This window comes from Rhipicephalus sanguineus, chromosome 1, assembly GCF_013339695.2.
Source record: "Rhipicephalus sanguineus isolate Rsan-2018 chromosome 1, BIME_Rsan_1.4, whole genome shotgun sequence".
Taxonomy (NCBI): domain Eukaryota; kingdom Metazoa; phylum Arthropoda; class Arachnida; order Ixodida; family Ixodidae; genus Rhipicephalus; species Rhipicephalus sanguineus.
The window spans coordinates 28,361,365-28,378,740 of NC_051176.1; positions in this window are offsets into that span (position 1 = coordinate 28,361,365).

Below are 17,376 nucleotides of genomic sequence, written 5' to 3' on the forward strand. Positions count from 1 at the left end.
GCAAGAGCTGCTAGTGTAGGTGGCACCGACTAATAAAGCGGCTGCAATGAGCGCCGCAGAAAAGCAACGACATCGACGGGCGAAAGTCGTGCAAGTAGGTGCTATGGCCCCGCGAGAGACACGCCAGCGGGAAGGGGAACGCCTTCGGACGTTCACGGCTCAAGTTACGAAATCTGCCTCTCGCGTTTCCGAAGCGCTGCGTGCTATATGCGTAAGCTTAGGTTAACCTATTATTGAGGAGCGCACACATTAGCGTTTCTTTCGTGAAATGACGACACTTTGAATGAGTGCGTATCGAGTACAAGTATTATGTGCCTGTAGATGCCATCTTTGCGCGAGATGCACCATATGCTGTGTCCAAGTTTATGTTACCTACTACAACTACCACAACGGTTTAATCATGATCATGGACGCTAGTCGTCGGGATGGAGATGTGCCACCAGGCGTCAACGTGGGTGCATCCTAGTGATGCAGAACTATCGATGGTACTATCGATACTATCGATAGCTGATTCACTATCGAACTATCGATGGTAAAGGATACTATCGATAGCGCTATCGGTAGTAGGTACTATCGATAGTTTAAAGTCAACAGCGCGAACTCATTGCAGAATAAACTTGGTTCCCCGCGCGCCTGGTACATATATCTATAGTGGAGCCGGAGGATCAGGCTGAAGGGCAAGAAAGTTAATAATAATAATATCTGGGGTTTAACGTCCCAAAACCACGATATGATTATGAGAGACGCCGTAGTGGAGGGCTCCGGAAATTTCGACCACCAAGGGTTCATTAATGTGCACCTAAATCTAAGTACACGGGCCTCAAACATTTTCGCCTCCATCGAAAATGCAGCCGCCGCGGCCGGGATTCGATCGCGCGACCTTCGGGTCAGCAGTCGAGGCAAGGAAATTGACATGCTTGTGTTCTTTACCAGAGTGCTTCGCTGAAACATGATCATAAAGTCAAACTATTCAGCTGTAGCGGAAAGGAAGCCGTTACATGGGGTGGAACTGCGCGGCTTCAGATTTATATTGCATCTTATGATTTCAAAATAAAAAAACTCATCAAGATCTAAGTTTGTTAATTGTAAGATGTAGCTGATTGCTTTTAAATATGAATTTATTTATGAACATATGCAGCCATTTTCACTGGGCAAATAATTTCTCTCGCCAAAAATTTGCTCATAAATTAGGCGAAGCTGCTAGCAGGCTATCGCGAATATATTGGCAATTTGGCCAGCCAGCAACAGCATCGTTATATTCGCACCACTATGTATAGTTTGTCACGTGGTTGAGATGGTGGAGAATGCTGCAGCAAGACTGGGAAATTCGAAGCTCTTTATTTGGTCGAATTTGTGCGCAGAAAATCAAAACTCAGAATACGAGCGATACACGCTGCCCACTGATAGCGGCGAGAACAGTCGCCGGCCGTCGAGTGATCTGATAATCGGTGGAACGCTTCGTCTTTTATACATCAGTCATCAAACCTTCCGGCGTTATCGCTGGTGTCGCGTAGCTCTCGAATAAATTTGAATATTCGCGTCCGGCGCGTAATCTTAAAATGTCAAACAGTCGCGAAGCTACTCACACATTGCGGCACGGTCTGCGTCCAATGTCTGTGGGTGAAGCCCTGATGCATCAAAACAAAGCAATAAACACGCGTGGCAGTAATATCGCTAGTAATATTAGCGGTGGTACTACCAATTCGAATATCCATAGTTTATCGATAGTTTGTTTACACTATCGATAGTTTCAAAGAAACTATCGATGCTATCGATAGTCAATTTACCGATGGTTCTGCATCACTAGTGCATCCACAACAAGCGGTGCTATGGCTCTCAAACACCAATAGACATTGTGCAAGCTCAACTATATCAATGTAAAATAAACATTCAATTACTTCTCTGACGACATGTTTCACTTTCGTGTTAAACGAATTCCCATGACGGAGGGATCAACCATATTATTTTGCTTACTTTGGAATAACGTTCCACTCAGGCTCATTGCTCAGGTAGAGAAAGACCATTTAGTCACCCTTCACGTAACAGGAAGCCTTACGACATTCGCGCAACGAAACCCCTTACTTGTCCAAGCCACACAACTGCCTCTGTGGTTACAAGTTGATCAAAAGGGTGCTGCGCTGCCAAGCTCAAGGCCGTGGGTTCTATTCCTTGCCACGGTGGCCGTATTTCGATGGAGGCCAAATGCAATAACACCCGTGCAGTCATACTTATGTGCAGGGTGGTCAAAATCAATCCGGACTCACCCACTGTGGCGCGCCTCATATTGGGGTTTTGTCGCATGAAACCCCAGAAATTATTATTAAGTAGATGAAAAGGCCGCATATATCGCCCATGGCGAGCCCATGACGGCCGGACAATGTCTGGGCAATTCCTCAGCAGACAAGGATCGCGCCTACAGATACCGATCTCTGCCTTCCTTGTAGTTCTGAATGTTGAAGGAAATGTTCTCTACAGCCAGAAATCATGCAACTCGGATGGCCGCCCGCCTGGTGCACTAGGGGCTCGAAGAATCAGTGGTGTGCACCAAATCGCAGCTTTCCTTCTAGAATTTTTCTATACGGTTTACTGCAAGAGTTACAATGGCAGAATTTTCGATCATGTTGAATGTCTCATCGCACCGCTGCCACAATGGCAATCATGACACCGGGTTACGTTCGGCCCAGGAACCTGAAGCATCGGAGATAACTGAGCGAGATAGAACCCAGGTAGCACAAAACGGATAATTGACGTTTTATAAACGTTTATCCGAGACGATAAAAACGTTTAGAAAACGTCACGGAATAGAAGCTAAAGGTCTGGAAAACGTTTTATATCTCGTCTAATGTCCGGCTAGAATCCGGTTTTAAGACCATCTAGAAAACGTTTTTAAGACGATCTAAAGAACTTTTTTAGACGATCTAGGAACGTTTTAAAAACGTTTTAAAAACGTCGCTAAAAATCCCATTTTTTAAACACATAAAAATATCCCATTGCATCGTCTTTGAAAAGACGTTTTCTAAACGTTTTTAAGACAATCTAGAAAATGTTTTAAAAACGTCGCAAAAATCCCATTTTTAAAATAAAAATATCCCATTGCATCGTCTTTGAAAAGACGTTTTCTAAACGTTTTTAAGACGTCATGCAGGATCTCTTTTCTTTCAGCTGTGTTGTTTTTGCGCATGCAATTATAATAGCGCACGTTTTTTGGAATCCCTCTCTGTTATAGTAATTACAGTTACTTTATTCTGTAATTACTATTACAGAATGAGAGCTCAGTAGATTCACAGGCAAAAGTGGTCATGTCAAAATTTATTATGTAAAACAGCAACGATTCCTGTACAGCATAGAAACGTAAAAACCACGAAATCAGATGTAGCATGCGACTCTATAACATTATTCAGAAGCGGCAAATGATCACAAAATATCGCGGTAATTAAAATGCAGCTATATAGTATCCAACCTTCAAGAACACTTTTTGTTGCACGATTCATCATTCGCAAAATTCTTGTCAAACAACTAACAGTGCAATATGACAAAACTTGGGACCTGGCACAGCCATTCTGCAATATGTAAGCGTTGTCTCATTAGCTTTACTTAAACGCAAGGATGAAGTGAAGAGAAATTGTCGAAAAGGGAATGTCGCTGAAGCCAACGATTCCACAAGGGGACTAGTTTCCGTAAGGCAGGGGCGTAGCCAGATATTTTTTTCGGGGTGGGGGGTTCCACCATACTTTATGTATGTTCGTACGTGCGTTTGTATGTGTGAGTGTATATAAACGCGAGCAAAATTGAAAATTTCCGGGGGTGGAGTTGAACTGCCCGCCCCCCCCCCCCCTTGGCTACGCCCCTGCCGTCAGGGCCCTGACGAAGACAAGCATTCATGATGAAACGTTTCCTCAACGCTTCATCTTCCGCTGAACTTTTTTCTTGTAGGAAGGAGAGAGAGAGAGAACGAACAGAGGATAGGCAGGGAGGTTAAGTAGCGTCCAGTTTGCTACCCTACTCATGGGAGGAGAATGAGGGAGTAAAAATAGAGAGAAAGAGACATTTCACAACATACACACAGAGGAGTGGATCACAGGTGGTCTCTCAATTTTGTTGCCTCGAAGTACTGCAGGAGGGCTCGTGTGGTTTTCCGGGCTGATGTGCAATGAAGACAGACTCCCAAGATCTTTCCTTCGGGAAAAGGCCGACCGTCAAGTCTACTGAAGGCACACTGGCACACTGGAGTGTCCGACGATGTGTTTGAAATAGCATAAAGCGGCACAAATGATGATCGATAGTCTCTACACAGTGGCAGTTATCGCACATTGATGAACCTGCCCTACCAATCCGATAGGTGAGTGAGTTCGAAGACGCTACACCAAGCCACAGCCAACACAGCAACAGAACAAAAAGACGTGGACAGTAGAAGTGGACAGGACAGCGCTTACTCCTGTCCACTTCTACTGTCCACGTTTTTTTTTCAGTGTGCTTCAACCTAATTTTCCAAACATGAACATAAACCAACAGGCCCAACTCGCCATCTTGCTCCAACACAGCATTCTAAGCAGGAAAGGAGGCATGCATCAAGCACCTGGTGTGTGTCTCTTTTCGTTTCGAAACAATCGTTCAGTAGCGCTACTTAAGACCACAGTTCGTGGAAATCGACTCCAATGTGTTGAAATCACTAATAACAAAACAAAACTGCAAAATAATATTTGGCCCATTCAGCCAAGAATGCGTAATGAAAAAAGCCGCCAGATCCCACGCATTGTGGGAATCGATGTAATGCGAAGCAGCCAGCAAAGAGCTGCATGCAGAGTCTTGTCTGTCATTGAGGAAAATGCGTGCCACTCATGTTAGTTATGTTCGTTACACAGTAACGCCGCGCAATACCAATTTCGGGGTAGACCAAGCTAGCGAAAGGGCCGCCAGCGCACCATGAGCGTGGCACGTAAGTAATGCTGTACATGACATGCGTGTCATGATTTTCATGTTAACTCGCGTTATTTATGTTCGTCACGCAGTCACGTCGCGCAATACCAATTTCGGGATAGATCAAGCTAGCGAAACGGCCGCCAGCGCACCATGAGTCATGCTGTACATGACATGCTGTAAGTCATGCTGTACATGACAATCGTGTCATAATTTTCATATTAGCTAGTGTTATTTATGTTCGTCACACAGTCACATCGCGCAATACCGATTTCGGGGTAGATCAAGCTAGCGAAATGGCCGCCAGCGCACCATGAGCGCGACACGTAAGTCATGCTGTAATGTCATGCTTGTCACGATTTTCATGTTAAGTCGTGTTATTTATGTTCGTCACACAGTCACGTCGCGCAATACCAATTTCGGTGTAGACCAAGCTAGCGAAAGGGCCGCCAGCGCACCATGAGCGTGGCACGTAAGTCATGCTGTACATGACATGCGTGTCATGATTTTCATGTTAACTCGCGTTATTTATGTTCGTCACGCAGTCACGTCGCGCAATACCAATTTCGGGATAGATCAAGCTAGCGAAACGGCCGCCAGCGCACCATGAGTCATGCTGTACATGACATGCTGTAAGTCATGCTGTACATGACATTCGTGTCATAATTTTCATATTAGCTAGTGTTATTTATGTTCGTCACACAGTCACATCGCGCAATACCGATTTCGGGGTAGATCAAGCTAGCGAAATGGCCGCCAGCGCACCATGAGCGCGACACGTAAGTCATGCTGTAATGTCATGCTTGTCACGATTTTCATGTTAAGTCGTGTTATTTATGTTCGTCACACAGTCACGTCGCGCAATACCAATTTCGGTGTAGACCAAGCTAGCGAAAGGGCCGCCGGCGCACCATGAGCGTGGCACGTAAGTCATGCTGTACATGCCATGCGTGTCATGATTTTTACGTTAACTCGCGTTATTTATGTTCGGCACACAGACACGTCGCGCAATACCAATTTCGGGATAGATCAAGCTAGCGAAACGGCCGCCAGCGCGCCATGAGTCATGCTGTACATGACATGCTGTAAGTCATGCTGTACATGGCATTCGTGTCATAATTTTCATATTAGCTAGTGTTACTTATGTTCGTCACACAGTCACATCGCGCAATACCGATTTCAGGGTAGATCAAGCTAGCGAAATGGCCGCCAGCGCACCATGAGCGCGACACGTAAGTCATGCTGTAATGTCATGCTTGTCACGATTTTCATGTTAAGTCGTGTTATTTATGTTCGTCACACAGTCATGTCGCGCAATACCAATTTCGGGGTAGACCAAGCTAGCGAAAGGGCCGCCAGCGCACCATGAGTCATGCTGTACATGACATGCTGTAAGTCATGCTGTACATGACATTCGTGTCATAATTTTCATATTAGCTAGTGTTATTTATGTTCGTCACACAGTCACATCGCGCAATATCGATTTCGGGGTAGATCAAGCTAGCGAAAGGGCCGCCAGCGCACCATGAGCGTGGCACGTAAGTCATGCTGTAATGTCATGCTTGTCACGATTTTCATGTTAAGTCGTGTTATGTTCGTCACGCAGTCACGTCGCGCAATACCAATTTCGGGATAGATCAAGCTAGCGCAACGGCCGCCAGCGCACCATGAGTCATGCTGTACATGACATGCTGTAAGTCATGCTATACATGACATTCGTGTCATAATTTTCATGTTAACTCGCGTTATTTATGTTCGTCACGCAGTGACGTCGCGCAATACCAATTTCGGGATAGATCAAGCTAGCGAAACGGCCGCCAGCGCACCATGAGTCATGTTGTGCATGACATGCTGTAAGTCATGCTGTACATGACATTCGTGTCATAATTTTCATATTAGCTAGTGTTACTTATGTTCGTCATACAGTCACGTCGCAAGATATCATTGTTGGTGTATATCAAGCTAGCGAAACGGCCGCCAGGGCACCATGAGCGCGGCACGTAAGTCATGCTGTAATGTCATGCTTGTCACGATTTTCATGTGAAGTCGTGTTAATTATGTTCGTCCTACAGTCGCATCGCGCAATACCGATTTCGGGGTAGATCAAGCTAGCGAAATGGCCGCCAGCGCCCCATGAGCGCGGCACGTAAGTCATGCTGTACATGACATGCTTCTTATGTTTATCATATTAGGTCGTGTTATTTATGTTCGTCACACAGTCACGTCGCGCAATACCGATTTCGGGGTAGATCAAGCTAGCGAAATGGCCGCCAGCGCACCATGAGCGTGGCACGTAAGTCATGCTGTACATGACATGCGTGTCATGATTATCATGTCAAGTCGTGTTATTTATGTTCGTCACACAGTCACGTCGCGCAATACCGATTCCGGGGTAGATCAAGCTAGCGAAACGGCCGCCAGCGCACCATGAGCGTGGCACGTAAGTCATGTTGCACACGACATGCGTGTCATGATTTTCATGTTAACTCGTGTTATTTATGTTCGTTACACAGTAACTTCACGCAATACCAATTTCGGGGTTGTCCAAGCCAGCAAAACGGCCGCCAGCGCACCATGAGCCTGACACATAAGTCATGCTGTACATGACATGCGTGTCCTGATTTTCATGTTAACTCGTGCTATTTATGTTCGTCATACAGTCATGTCGCAAGATACCAATATTGGTATATATCAAGCTAGCGAAACGGCCGCCAGCGTACCATGAGCGTGGCACGTAAGTCATGCTGTACATGACATGCGTATCATGATTTTCATGTTATTTATGTTCGTTACCCAGTAACGTCGCGCTGTACCAATGTTGGTATATATCAAGCTAGCGAACGGCCGCGAGCGCACCATGAGCGTGGCATGTATATCATGATGTACATGACATGCGGGTCATGATTTGCACGTTAGGACCTGTCAGTTATGTTCGCCTTACACTCGTGTCACGCCGTATCAATTTTGGTATATATCAAGTTACCGAAACGGCCGTAAGAGCACCAAGACTGTGGCATGTATATCATGTCGTTAATGACGTGCATGTCATGATTTTCATGTTATGACTCGTCATTCATGTTCGTCATATAGTCATGTTATGCCGTTTAACGAAACGAGCAGGAGAGCACAAAGTCGTAGGCGGCTAGATAGATAGATAGATACGCTCAAAGTCGCAGAAGTTCGCTAAGAAATTGCTTCGCATTTAAAATGAACGTAACTTGCTTGCCAAAATCACTGTTGCTGAAGTGCATTGCTCACAAAATGACTTTTAGGAACATTCTTACAACATGCCTCTGTTGGAACATTTCTCACTGAAAAAATGTTGGCAAAAACCCTGGCATCATTACAGAAGTAAGACTAGACGTTGGAACAAAAGGCGCCATTTTAAACGTTAGCTATAAAATATTTCGGATGCAGCATCCGTGTTTCAATGGCGCCCACTAAAGAAGTAATGGTTTTAAGGCTTCGAACAGCAGCGTACAAAACTTAACACAGAAATTAGGTCTTACATCCCTATAGAGCACCCAGTTAGCTTAAATGTACCATGGCTAGCAGAAATATGAACACTGTAATTATTAGTGATATATAACAAAAAGTACAACTAAACCAACTGTAGCGCGAAAACAAAATGTATGAACAGAAAGCTAATCGAAACGACCACAAAAATTACAATGAATGAGCCACTTACTAAAATGAATAAATAAAAATTAGGAATATGAAAATACCAGCCTAATAAAAAAAACATCTTTCTTTATGATGCCCAGTATTAGAAAATGTCAGGCTAAAAGAAGACAATTATATATAATGATAAGACCACTCAGCTAAAGAAATTGGGACTCTATCCCCATTTTTTACTCAATAAGCACACAGCTGTAAACTCAGGATTGCCAGACGCAGATCAGGGTATTGCACTTAGTACATCACATTGCTCACTGTCAAAATATCACATTGTGTGGCAAGTCAGTCTGAACACATAGCATTCATGACAGGTACTTGATGGAAATCACTAGGCACATCCGGAAGTCTGCAAAGAACACTACAAATAGCGTACACACGAAGTTGTGGCCATTAGCAGCATGGGGCAGCGTTCCACGTCAAATATATTTTAGCACACTAGCCCTAATGCGGTTTCTTGAAGATGGCCGACAACAAAGACGCTCAAAAAGTTAACTGCTTTACAACTTAAGACCTTTTGTTTTTTGACAGTTTCCAAGGAAAAGAAGAAAAAAATGTCAATATCTTGACATCCATCTTTTTTCATACTAAAACCTGTCAGTCAGCCCATCAAAAAGAAGAAAGTAATAATTTTAGCTGGTGTAGCCTTGTTCTAAACAATCTAGGGCAAGTAGCATTGCAATAAATAGGAGAAAAGATCATTTCATTATTTGCTCTTATACCTAGAATAGGACGCTGTGAAAAGATGAAAACTCGATAACACCGTACGGCGACAGAGAGCGAGCCTGCTATATTTAACCAGGCACAAGAGACGCGCAAGAGAACCCTCTTGGTTCTGCTAAGAGCTGGAAGCGTTACTGAAAAAGGAGGAAGTTAACAGAGAGTAGGGGAAACATAAATCACAAGTCCGGAAGCGCATCGAGAGATAGTCAAGGCAGCACTGAGAAAAATGCCGAACTCCTCCTCGTGAAACGCGTCTTTGACTCTCATGCCCTCAGAAATTCGCAAACTAACAGAAAAGCGTGCCAGCCTCTCGTTATATGCAGCTAGTACTGGGAAGAAACATGAACCAGTACGCTGTCGCTGCAAAGATTCTCTCATCCGCACAACTTCAGTGACACAATAAACAGATGACACATGCCGTAACTTCCAACAATGCAGTTTTAAAATTGGGTGCGCGAAGCTTTGCGTTCGTTCATCGCATTGCGCATGCATTACACGCTACGTACGCACCAAACGATATCTGTGTATCCCATTGTAAAACTGGCTACTCCGCATGCGTCGTACGCCATCCTCTTGCGTACTCACGTTAAGTGGGGGAAATAGAATATGCGCCAACGAACGCTATGTTTGCGCATCCTATTCTAAAACTGCTTCTTACGCGGCACACGTAGCTTAAGCTAATGTGTATCTTGAAACTGCCTCATTCAAGCGGCCAAGAAAAGACAGTCATTTTACTGAAACTTAGGTTAATAAATATAAATATGGTTTCATTATGGTTTTCGCTCATGTTCGTTCGAGCATGAATGGAAACCATGACGTGTATTTACGTTTATACAGCTTTATCATGTATGCTGAATAAATTCCGCAGTAACGTACTGCTGAAACATGTCACACATGCTGCAATGGAACAACGCTTTTTCATTTGCCATAGTTCTCAAACAGTGAGCGCAAATGCAGTAAAATGAACTTACCTTCAAAAATGACAGAAGCCCGTGGATTACCAGTATCCGCAAATCCACAGAAAACTAATCGCACATCAAAGTAACCACGCCCGTCCCTCGAGCATAGAAGAAAGGAAGTTGCGAGAGCGTCCCGCGCGCAAGCTGATGAGTGAATTTTCCCGCAGAGAATCCCTTACAAAAAATCCCATATATGGACATATATAAAAATTCCCATATATGGCCACATCAGGAATTGGGCATATCAGGCCCATATATGAATATTCGCCATATATGTGCCATATATAGCCATATATGGCTTGATATGCCCAATTCCTGATATGTGCCATATATGGCCATATATGGCCTGATATGCCCAATTCCTGATATACCCATATATGGATGAGGTCTATATATGAATGCAAGCCATATATGGCTTTATATGGGTACTTTTATATATAGCCATATATAGATGACTGCTACATATGAATTCCGCTTGTGAGCACGGCATAAATTAAAGCTGCAGAAATCATTCTACAGCTAGAATTAATGCTCCATGATTATTGATGCCACCCAACGGTCCTGCAGTAGCAGTCGTGTTTTCAACACGAGGGTTGTGAGCTGTTTCACTGCCCTCCCCAGAAAAATTACAGTTATCCTCAAAGCTTTATTGCTAGAACTGTCATTTTGCTGTTCATTACTGTTTGGGGTCAGCACATGACTGTTAGTCAAGTTATTTTAATGTATGGAGACATTCACTGCACAACAACAGTTTGGCAAGGCAGCTAAGATTCAGATCAGGTTATATTCTTTTAACATGCACGATCGAAGCATTCTGTGCCCATGTAGCTAAAAAGCATGCAAATAAGTTGCGCTCTAGTTTCTTTTTAGTGATTTCATTCAGGCTATATCAACTTTTCACGAAAAGATACATTGTGTTGTAAATTGAGTGCTTATCGACATATTCTATTCAGTTTCAACAGGGTGGCTACTTGGGCAGGTTGGTACTTCATTCTAAAGGAAAAATACGTTGTTTGTGCGCAAAACGTTTCAGGAAGGACAGATAGGAGTGCGCTCTGTCCTATCTGTCTTTTCTGAAACGTTTTTGCGCACAAAGAACGTATTTTTACTATTCAGTTTCATAAACACATTGTCCACGTGTTTTTATTGAGAATATTTTTGCGTGTCAATTGGGATTCTTTTGCGAGACAAATTAAATTATCTACTTGCCACTGACCATGTGGACTGCGTGTGCATTGAATGATTTAGGGGACATGATATTTAACCTTTATGGAGTTCGACCAATAGCGGCTGGTACGCAAGCTTGTGATATGCAAGTATAGTGAAAAAATGGCGGCTATAAGTCTGTGTGCGAGTAGAAATGGAGTGACATTTGTTTGAAAACCAGACGCTAAAAAATTGTGTTTTCAAAACGTTGCCTGCTTTTGATACAGCTACTAAAACATAATATTTTAATCAGTTGCAAGCCCTAAGCAGATCAGTCGGGTTTAATTTGTCGACTTGTACAAAATTACGTACAGTGCTCACGGATTCAAAGGCGAGATCACATTTTTTAGTATAACGACTGGTATGCGCAACCGCTCGAGATAACCACATCATATCACAACTAATCTGGTCTCTACATATAATGTTGCTCTGGTCTACGCGTTCGAGTCGAAATTACGCCGATATGACCCGAACTGAAGACGGTGGAGACGAAAGTATGTGCGTTAATTGGTCCTACATTGTCCCGTTTGAATCCGTGAGTACTGTACACCGTCTTCTAGAATTGCCCTCGCAAGACGTTTTAGCCGTGTGCACTTATCTTCAAGACAAGCGTAATTCTAAAAACAAGGTAAAAGCTGGGCGAGAACCGACAATTTAGGACACGGGCACATAAATGTCATGACACATACTTGGGGATGCGGATTGCCAACCGTTTTTCATTTGTTAATTGCGTAAGTTTTAATTGACTTTTGGTGTTCTCTCAAATGTCAAAGCAAAAAAAATATCCAGATATATTTATGTTTTTTTTTATTTTTACGAAAACTACAATAACACGAAAGCCATAATTTAGTTGGTACAGCGCTTGCTTCCGATAAATTGGGGGAGTCATGTCTGGAAGAAATAGAAAAAACAAAACAAAATGGTGTTGTAAAAATAAAATAGCTAGAATACGACGTCTTAATCACGTAACCACAATTATTATGCAGTCATATACTAATCAAACATGCAATGCACTACGCTTTGTGAGTTTTCATAATTTTTGAGTACAGCGTAAGAAGGCAATGAAAACGATAAACTTACCTTAAAATTTAGCAGAGGCTGTGATGTACAGAGCCAGTAAATCCAAAGGAACTTAATCACAACTTAAGACGACCACACTTATCCGTACAGCTTTTCAGAAAGGAAGATGCGAGGAAAACTTGCACGCAAGCTTAGGCGTCCATTTGTCCGCACCAAAAGTTAACGATGGTCAAACCAACGGCCTCTCCACAAAAACACACTTGCCTCTGCATCCACAATTGCACCACATGCAGAGAAGTAAATTCCTCAGGTCTGCGTTGAAGTCAGTGCAAAATCAAATCAGTCGCTGAACACGAAATAAGAGCAAGAGAGATCACAAGTGACGAACATTAGCCGCGCATGCTGCTCCGGTCAGCAAAGAAGCAACAGCGGCGCGGATGGATACAGCCTCGATCATGATGCAGCGCTAAGATGTGTCGTGAGATCACCAATTACACAGTTGTCGCTGCAGTAAATTTTGCGAAGCTTATTGGCAAACAAAGTTTCAACTCTTCATAATTATTAACGCGATATTAACACCTTACAAGTTAAACTTTTCGTGTGCTATTTTCTTTATCGCAACCGTAGATGGGCCACGCGCCTTCTGGTCGTCTGTGTTCCTGCGTGCAGTGGAAGTTTCCAGTATGCATTCGCCGAGTTGCTCACCCCTCAGACCGGAATCGCTTGTCCACGCTTGTGTCCGCCGAGTGCAAGCAGCCCCGCGTTTAACTAGTCACGCGGGTTTCGGGACAATAGGGCTCGCTCTATCCCCGCTGGCTGCCGAGAGGCACAGGTGCATGTCCTTTGAGGGAGGCGTTCGTAGAATCTGCAATTCGCTGCTTCACGTACGCTGGCTGCCACGACGTCCTCGATCCGGATATTTATCTTTCTTCTCATGCTTTAATAATAATAATAATAATAATAATAATAATAATAATAATAATAATAATAATAATAATAATAATAATAATAATAATAATAATAATAATAATAATAATAATAAATGTACTGTTCCTACAACCCCTAGATGAACGTGGAATCAACGATATTACTCTCATGGCAAAAATCATATGGCCCAATTGAAACAAACGGGTGTGTCCGCGTACCCATGAGCCGCTGCGCGCGAGCGTGTATGCATGTGCGCGCATATGTATACGTATTCGCGTATAGTTCACAAGCATATGCGCCACACTGTTAGTGTTGAAAGGATATAGCCCCATGTAGTTTAGTTTTATTTATTACGTGGCTGCTCTACGGAGCGCTGTAAATAGAATGGCCAGTCTGGTTTATGTAAGGCCCTTAATTATTCACAAAAACGTCTCGTGATAAATGCATTTCCAAGGTAACATTTAAGGCAATTGGTGCACGTTATTAGCGATCCCGATCAAGAAATGACACGCACAAAATAGAAGTCTGGTGAGTTCGGTGTTATAAAACTGCAGCATTCTGAGCGCTTAATAATTGGTGAATTAAATGTGCATCGTGTGTGCGTCAATTGGACACTTCTTAACGTATACCCCTTAAGTATGTATCGAGTGAGGTTCAACTGACGCTTTGCTTTCAAACCTCGCATCAAATGAATTCTTTGAATGTACTCATTACAAATGGACATTAAGGTGACGATCTGCACATTCAAGAAGTTTATACGCAGCCAAATGAAACGCAAAGCGCATCCTTGCAAGACATGAGCACGACACCAATTTTTAATGTAAGCATAAGGCCTGCGAGTTGTACTGTCTCATTTTTGTTTTTGAAAATACTGCCTCAAATATTGCTCTGCGCATACTATTATGGTAAATGTCAACTGAGAGTGATCCCAGATGTGAGTAAACAACGTTCACAGAAACCTCGTTAAAAGAAGTGTCCAGCATATAGCCATCACAAACTTCGAATTATCAGCAAGTTTGTCCACTGATGTGCGAGATAAAAAGCTGCATTAAAACTAGCATTTATTTAACCATGCATTACTGTGAACAATAGAAGTTGCATGCATGGCGTTTTTATATACCACAACAATACACATCGGCTTGGTTAATGAGAATAGCGAGGTTTGGGAGCTTGCATGTATTATATGTGCGGACAGGATAGCGCCCTTGTAAAAACATCTCGTATATATGATAATGACGTCGTAATAATTGCCACTTATTGTTGGAAACCTAAAGTTCATGTAAAACTCAGTACAAGCTATACACGCGTGAACCATGCACTGACACGTACATATACCTTATTATTTTATCTTTTATGATTGCATTGCAACAATGTTTATACTTGATACTCTTGTTGGTGTAGATACCAATTAGGCCACTTTCCTGTACGTATTGTCATATATGACAATCCCCATATATGTTAGTAACTCGTGCCGTATATACGTTGTTCATCCCATATATGGTAGCACAACCCCATATATGGATCTACTTGATGTACATATATGGTGTGGCCGTGCCATATATGACAGCATTTCACTCTATATATGGACCAGCCGCGCCATATATGGCTGTATTTGTCTCCATATATGGGCCAACCGCGCCATATATGGCCCTATTTACATCCATATATGGTAAGCGGTAGCCACATATGCAGACATATATACTCATATATGGCCGCATATAATTTATATAAGTGCCATATATGACATTTCCGTAAGGGATCTGGCGCCCACTTTTGCAAACATCTGTAAAACTTCTCCTTCCCTGACTGTTTTTCTTGCTCTAAGCGTGTTCGCCCCTCCACATTCATACGAAAGTGCCGGATCAGCACCAAGGCTTCTCAAAACGTACTTCAGGAATGTCACGCCTCATTGTAAGTTTTCTCATCCACTGAGAGAAAGGGGAAAACGAAAGAAAGGAAAGACAGGGATTAGTAGTAAATGGGAAAAAATATTCGTCTGCTAGTCTGTGGTTGAGGCTTTCGTGTGGAAAACAAGCTTGCTGGCATATGCGCAGTAACTATTTTGCAAGCCGTCAGTTAGCGAGCCATATTTCCCCGACTGCAGCGAAAAGTGCGGATGGCTGCGTGAACTCTAGCGTTCCCAGCCGCGAGCAGCAAAACGAACGGGACGCGTCCCGACGCCTACTGAAGTTTGGAAACACAGGAATAAAGCTTGGACTGCGTGAAATAGACAACACGCGCGCAATTTATGCTATATGAACTAACAACCACTAGCGAAACTAAATTTAGCAGATAATCCTTTTGCTCACGTAGATCATGTGACGTCTTATTTTCTAGGCACCCTTCACAGGCCAGAGCGTGCGACGTAGCTCATTTACCGTCTCAGTATCGCCGGCATAGGCCGCCATAGTATAAATGAGGCTTTCGCAGAAAACATAGACGCCCTCAAGCGTGCCCCTCCGATGGACCTTTTCAACGAGAGCTCACTGGGTGCAGCCATAATCTCCTGAGTTAGGCATATGTGTGAGCCGCCTATCCCCCCGCCCCCCAAATAACAAATGCGGTGCCGGGACCGATTTTGCAGCTTCCACTCGCTAAGCCAGGGGTCTCATCAGCTAGCGTGCTGCAATCACGAAATTTAGTCCTTCAAGTGCCGAGACACCGAATATGGTAAAAACATAGAGGGGGGTGGGGTGTGCACAGCGGACTTGAACAAAATGTCACCTAACGTTGTCATTGAAAGAACGCCTTTCCAATATTCTATATATGGGTCATTTATGAAAGGGGTTTGACGTTAGGTTTCGAAAAAAACGCACCTATACTGATTTCCACAATGACTAAAATCTGGACGCCGATTCTGAAATATAGAATTTTCGTTCCACGGTGAAGTTTCAATTCAAATTGACCACATAGGGTGCCTCAAGAAAAAAAAATAATGCTTGAGACCAGTCCAATCTCTGTACTATTTAGCAAAGTAACAAAAAATGATTCTATGCGAAGCCGCGGGCACCTTTTTTGAAACCCTTGCGCTTAGTTGCGTGCTCTGAGGCTTCTGTCGCATCTCAAAAATGTCTGGCGGCAAAACGTGAAAAGAAAAGTTCGTGAGTTTTCGCTATGGTCATCCCATATGCTGGCGCTATGAGTGCTCGCATCGGCGAGCGCGTGCGAATTTCCTAGAGCAATCGCTTTACGTGATCACTTCGTTTACCACACCACTGTGCGGCGGCTCTGCAACGAATGAAAAGATCTCCAGTACCATGTGCGCGGACTGATCAGGTTCTGACGGGTGCGCCGTCGCATTCGCGAAAGCCCGGATCACAGGGGGTGTGCGAAATATCTATCCAAATAAAACTCTCAAGGTCCCTTATGCATTTGACTAACAGGATTCGAACGCCAAAGCCGCCTTCTTTTTCTTCTCAGTCGACTTTCTCCCCCACCCCCACCGAAAGCTTTCCGCACCTCACGCGGTTTGTCAGTTCCTCGGGTATCTGCCCACCTTTGACCAAGCAGCGATGTCATGTAATGACGTCACGATGACAAAAATTTTGGTGATCTGTGACGTCATAACGTGACTTCAACCAATGATTTTTTTTGTAGCACTCGTGTAGACGGCGACGGGCACTTTTCGCGCTTGATGAGGACTCTAAACTTTCCCAACCATGTGTACTGTGCTAAGACGGTAAAAAAGGATGCGGCGACATCCACCACCTCTAGCAGAAGCAAGACAGCCAGCAAAAAAAAAAAAAAGTCCTTGTCAGGATCAACCTTCTTGACGCTTCGGTGGAGATTTCGCACTGAATGCGTTCTTCGTTCAACTGCCGTCTCTCTTTGTGTTCTGTTTTATTTATTTCTTACTTTACATTGTCGCTACGTAGACAACTGATAATAATGCACATTGGGAAATTTTGGCCGGCACTGAAAGTACAAGCAATGCATAGATTGAGTTCTG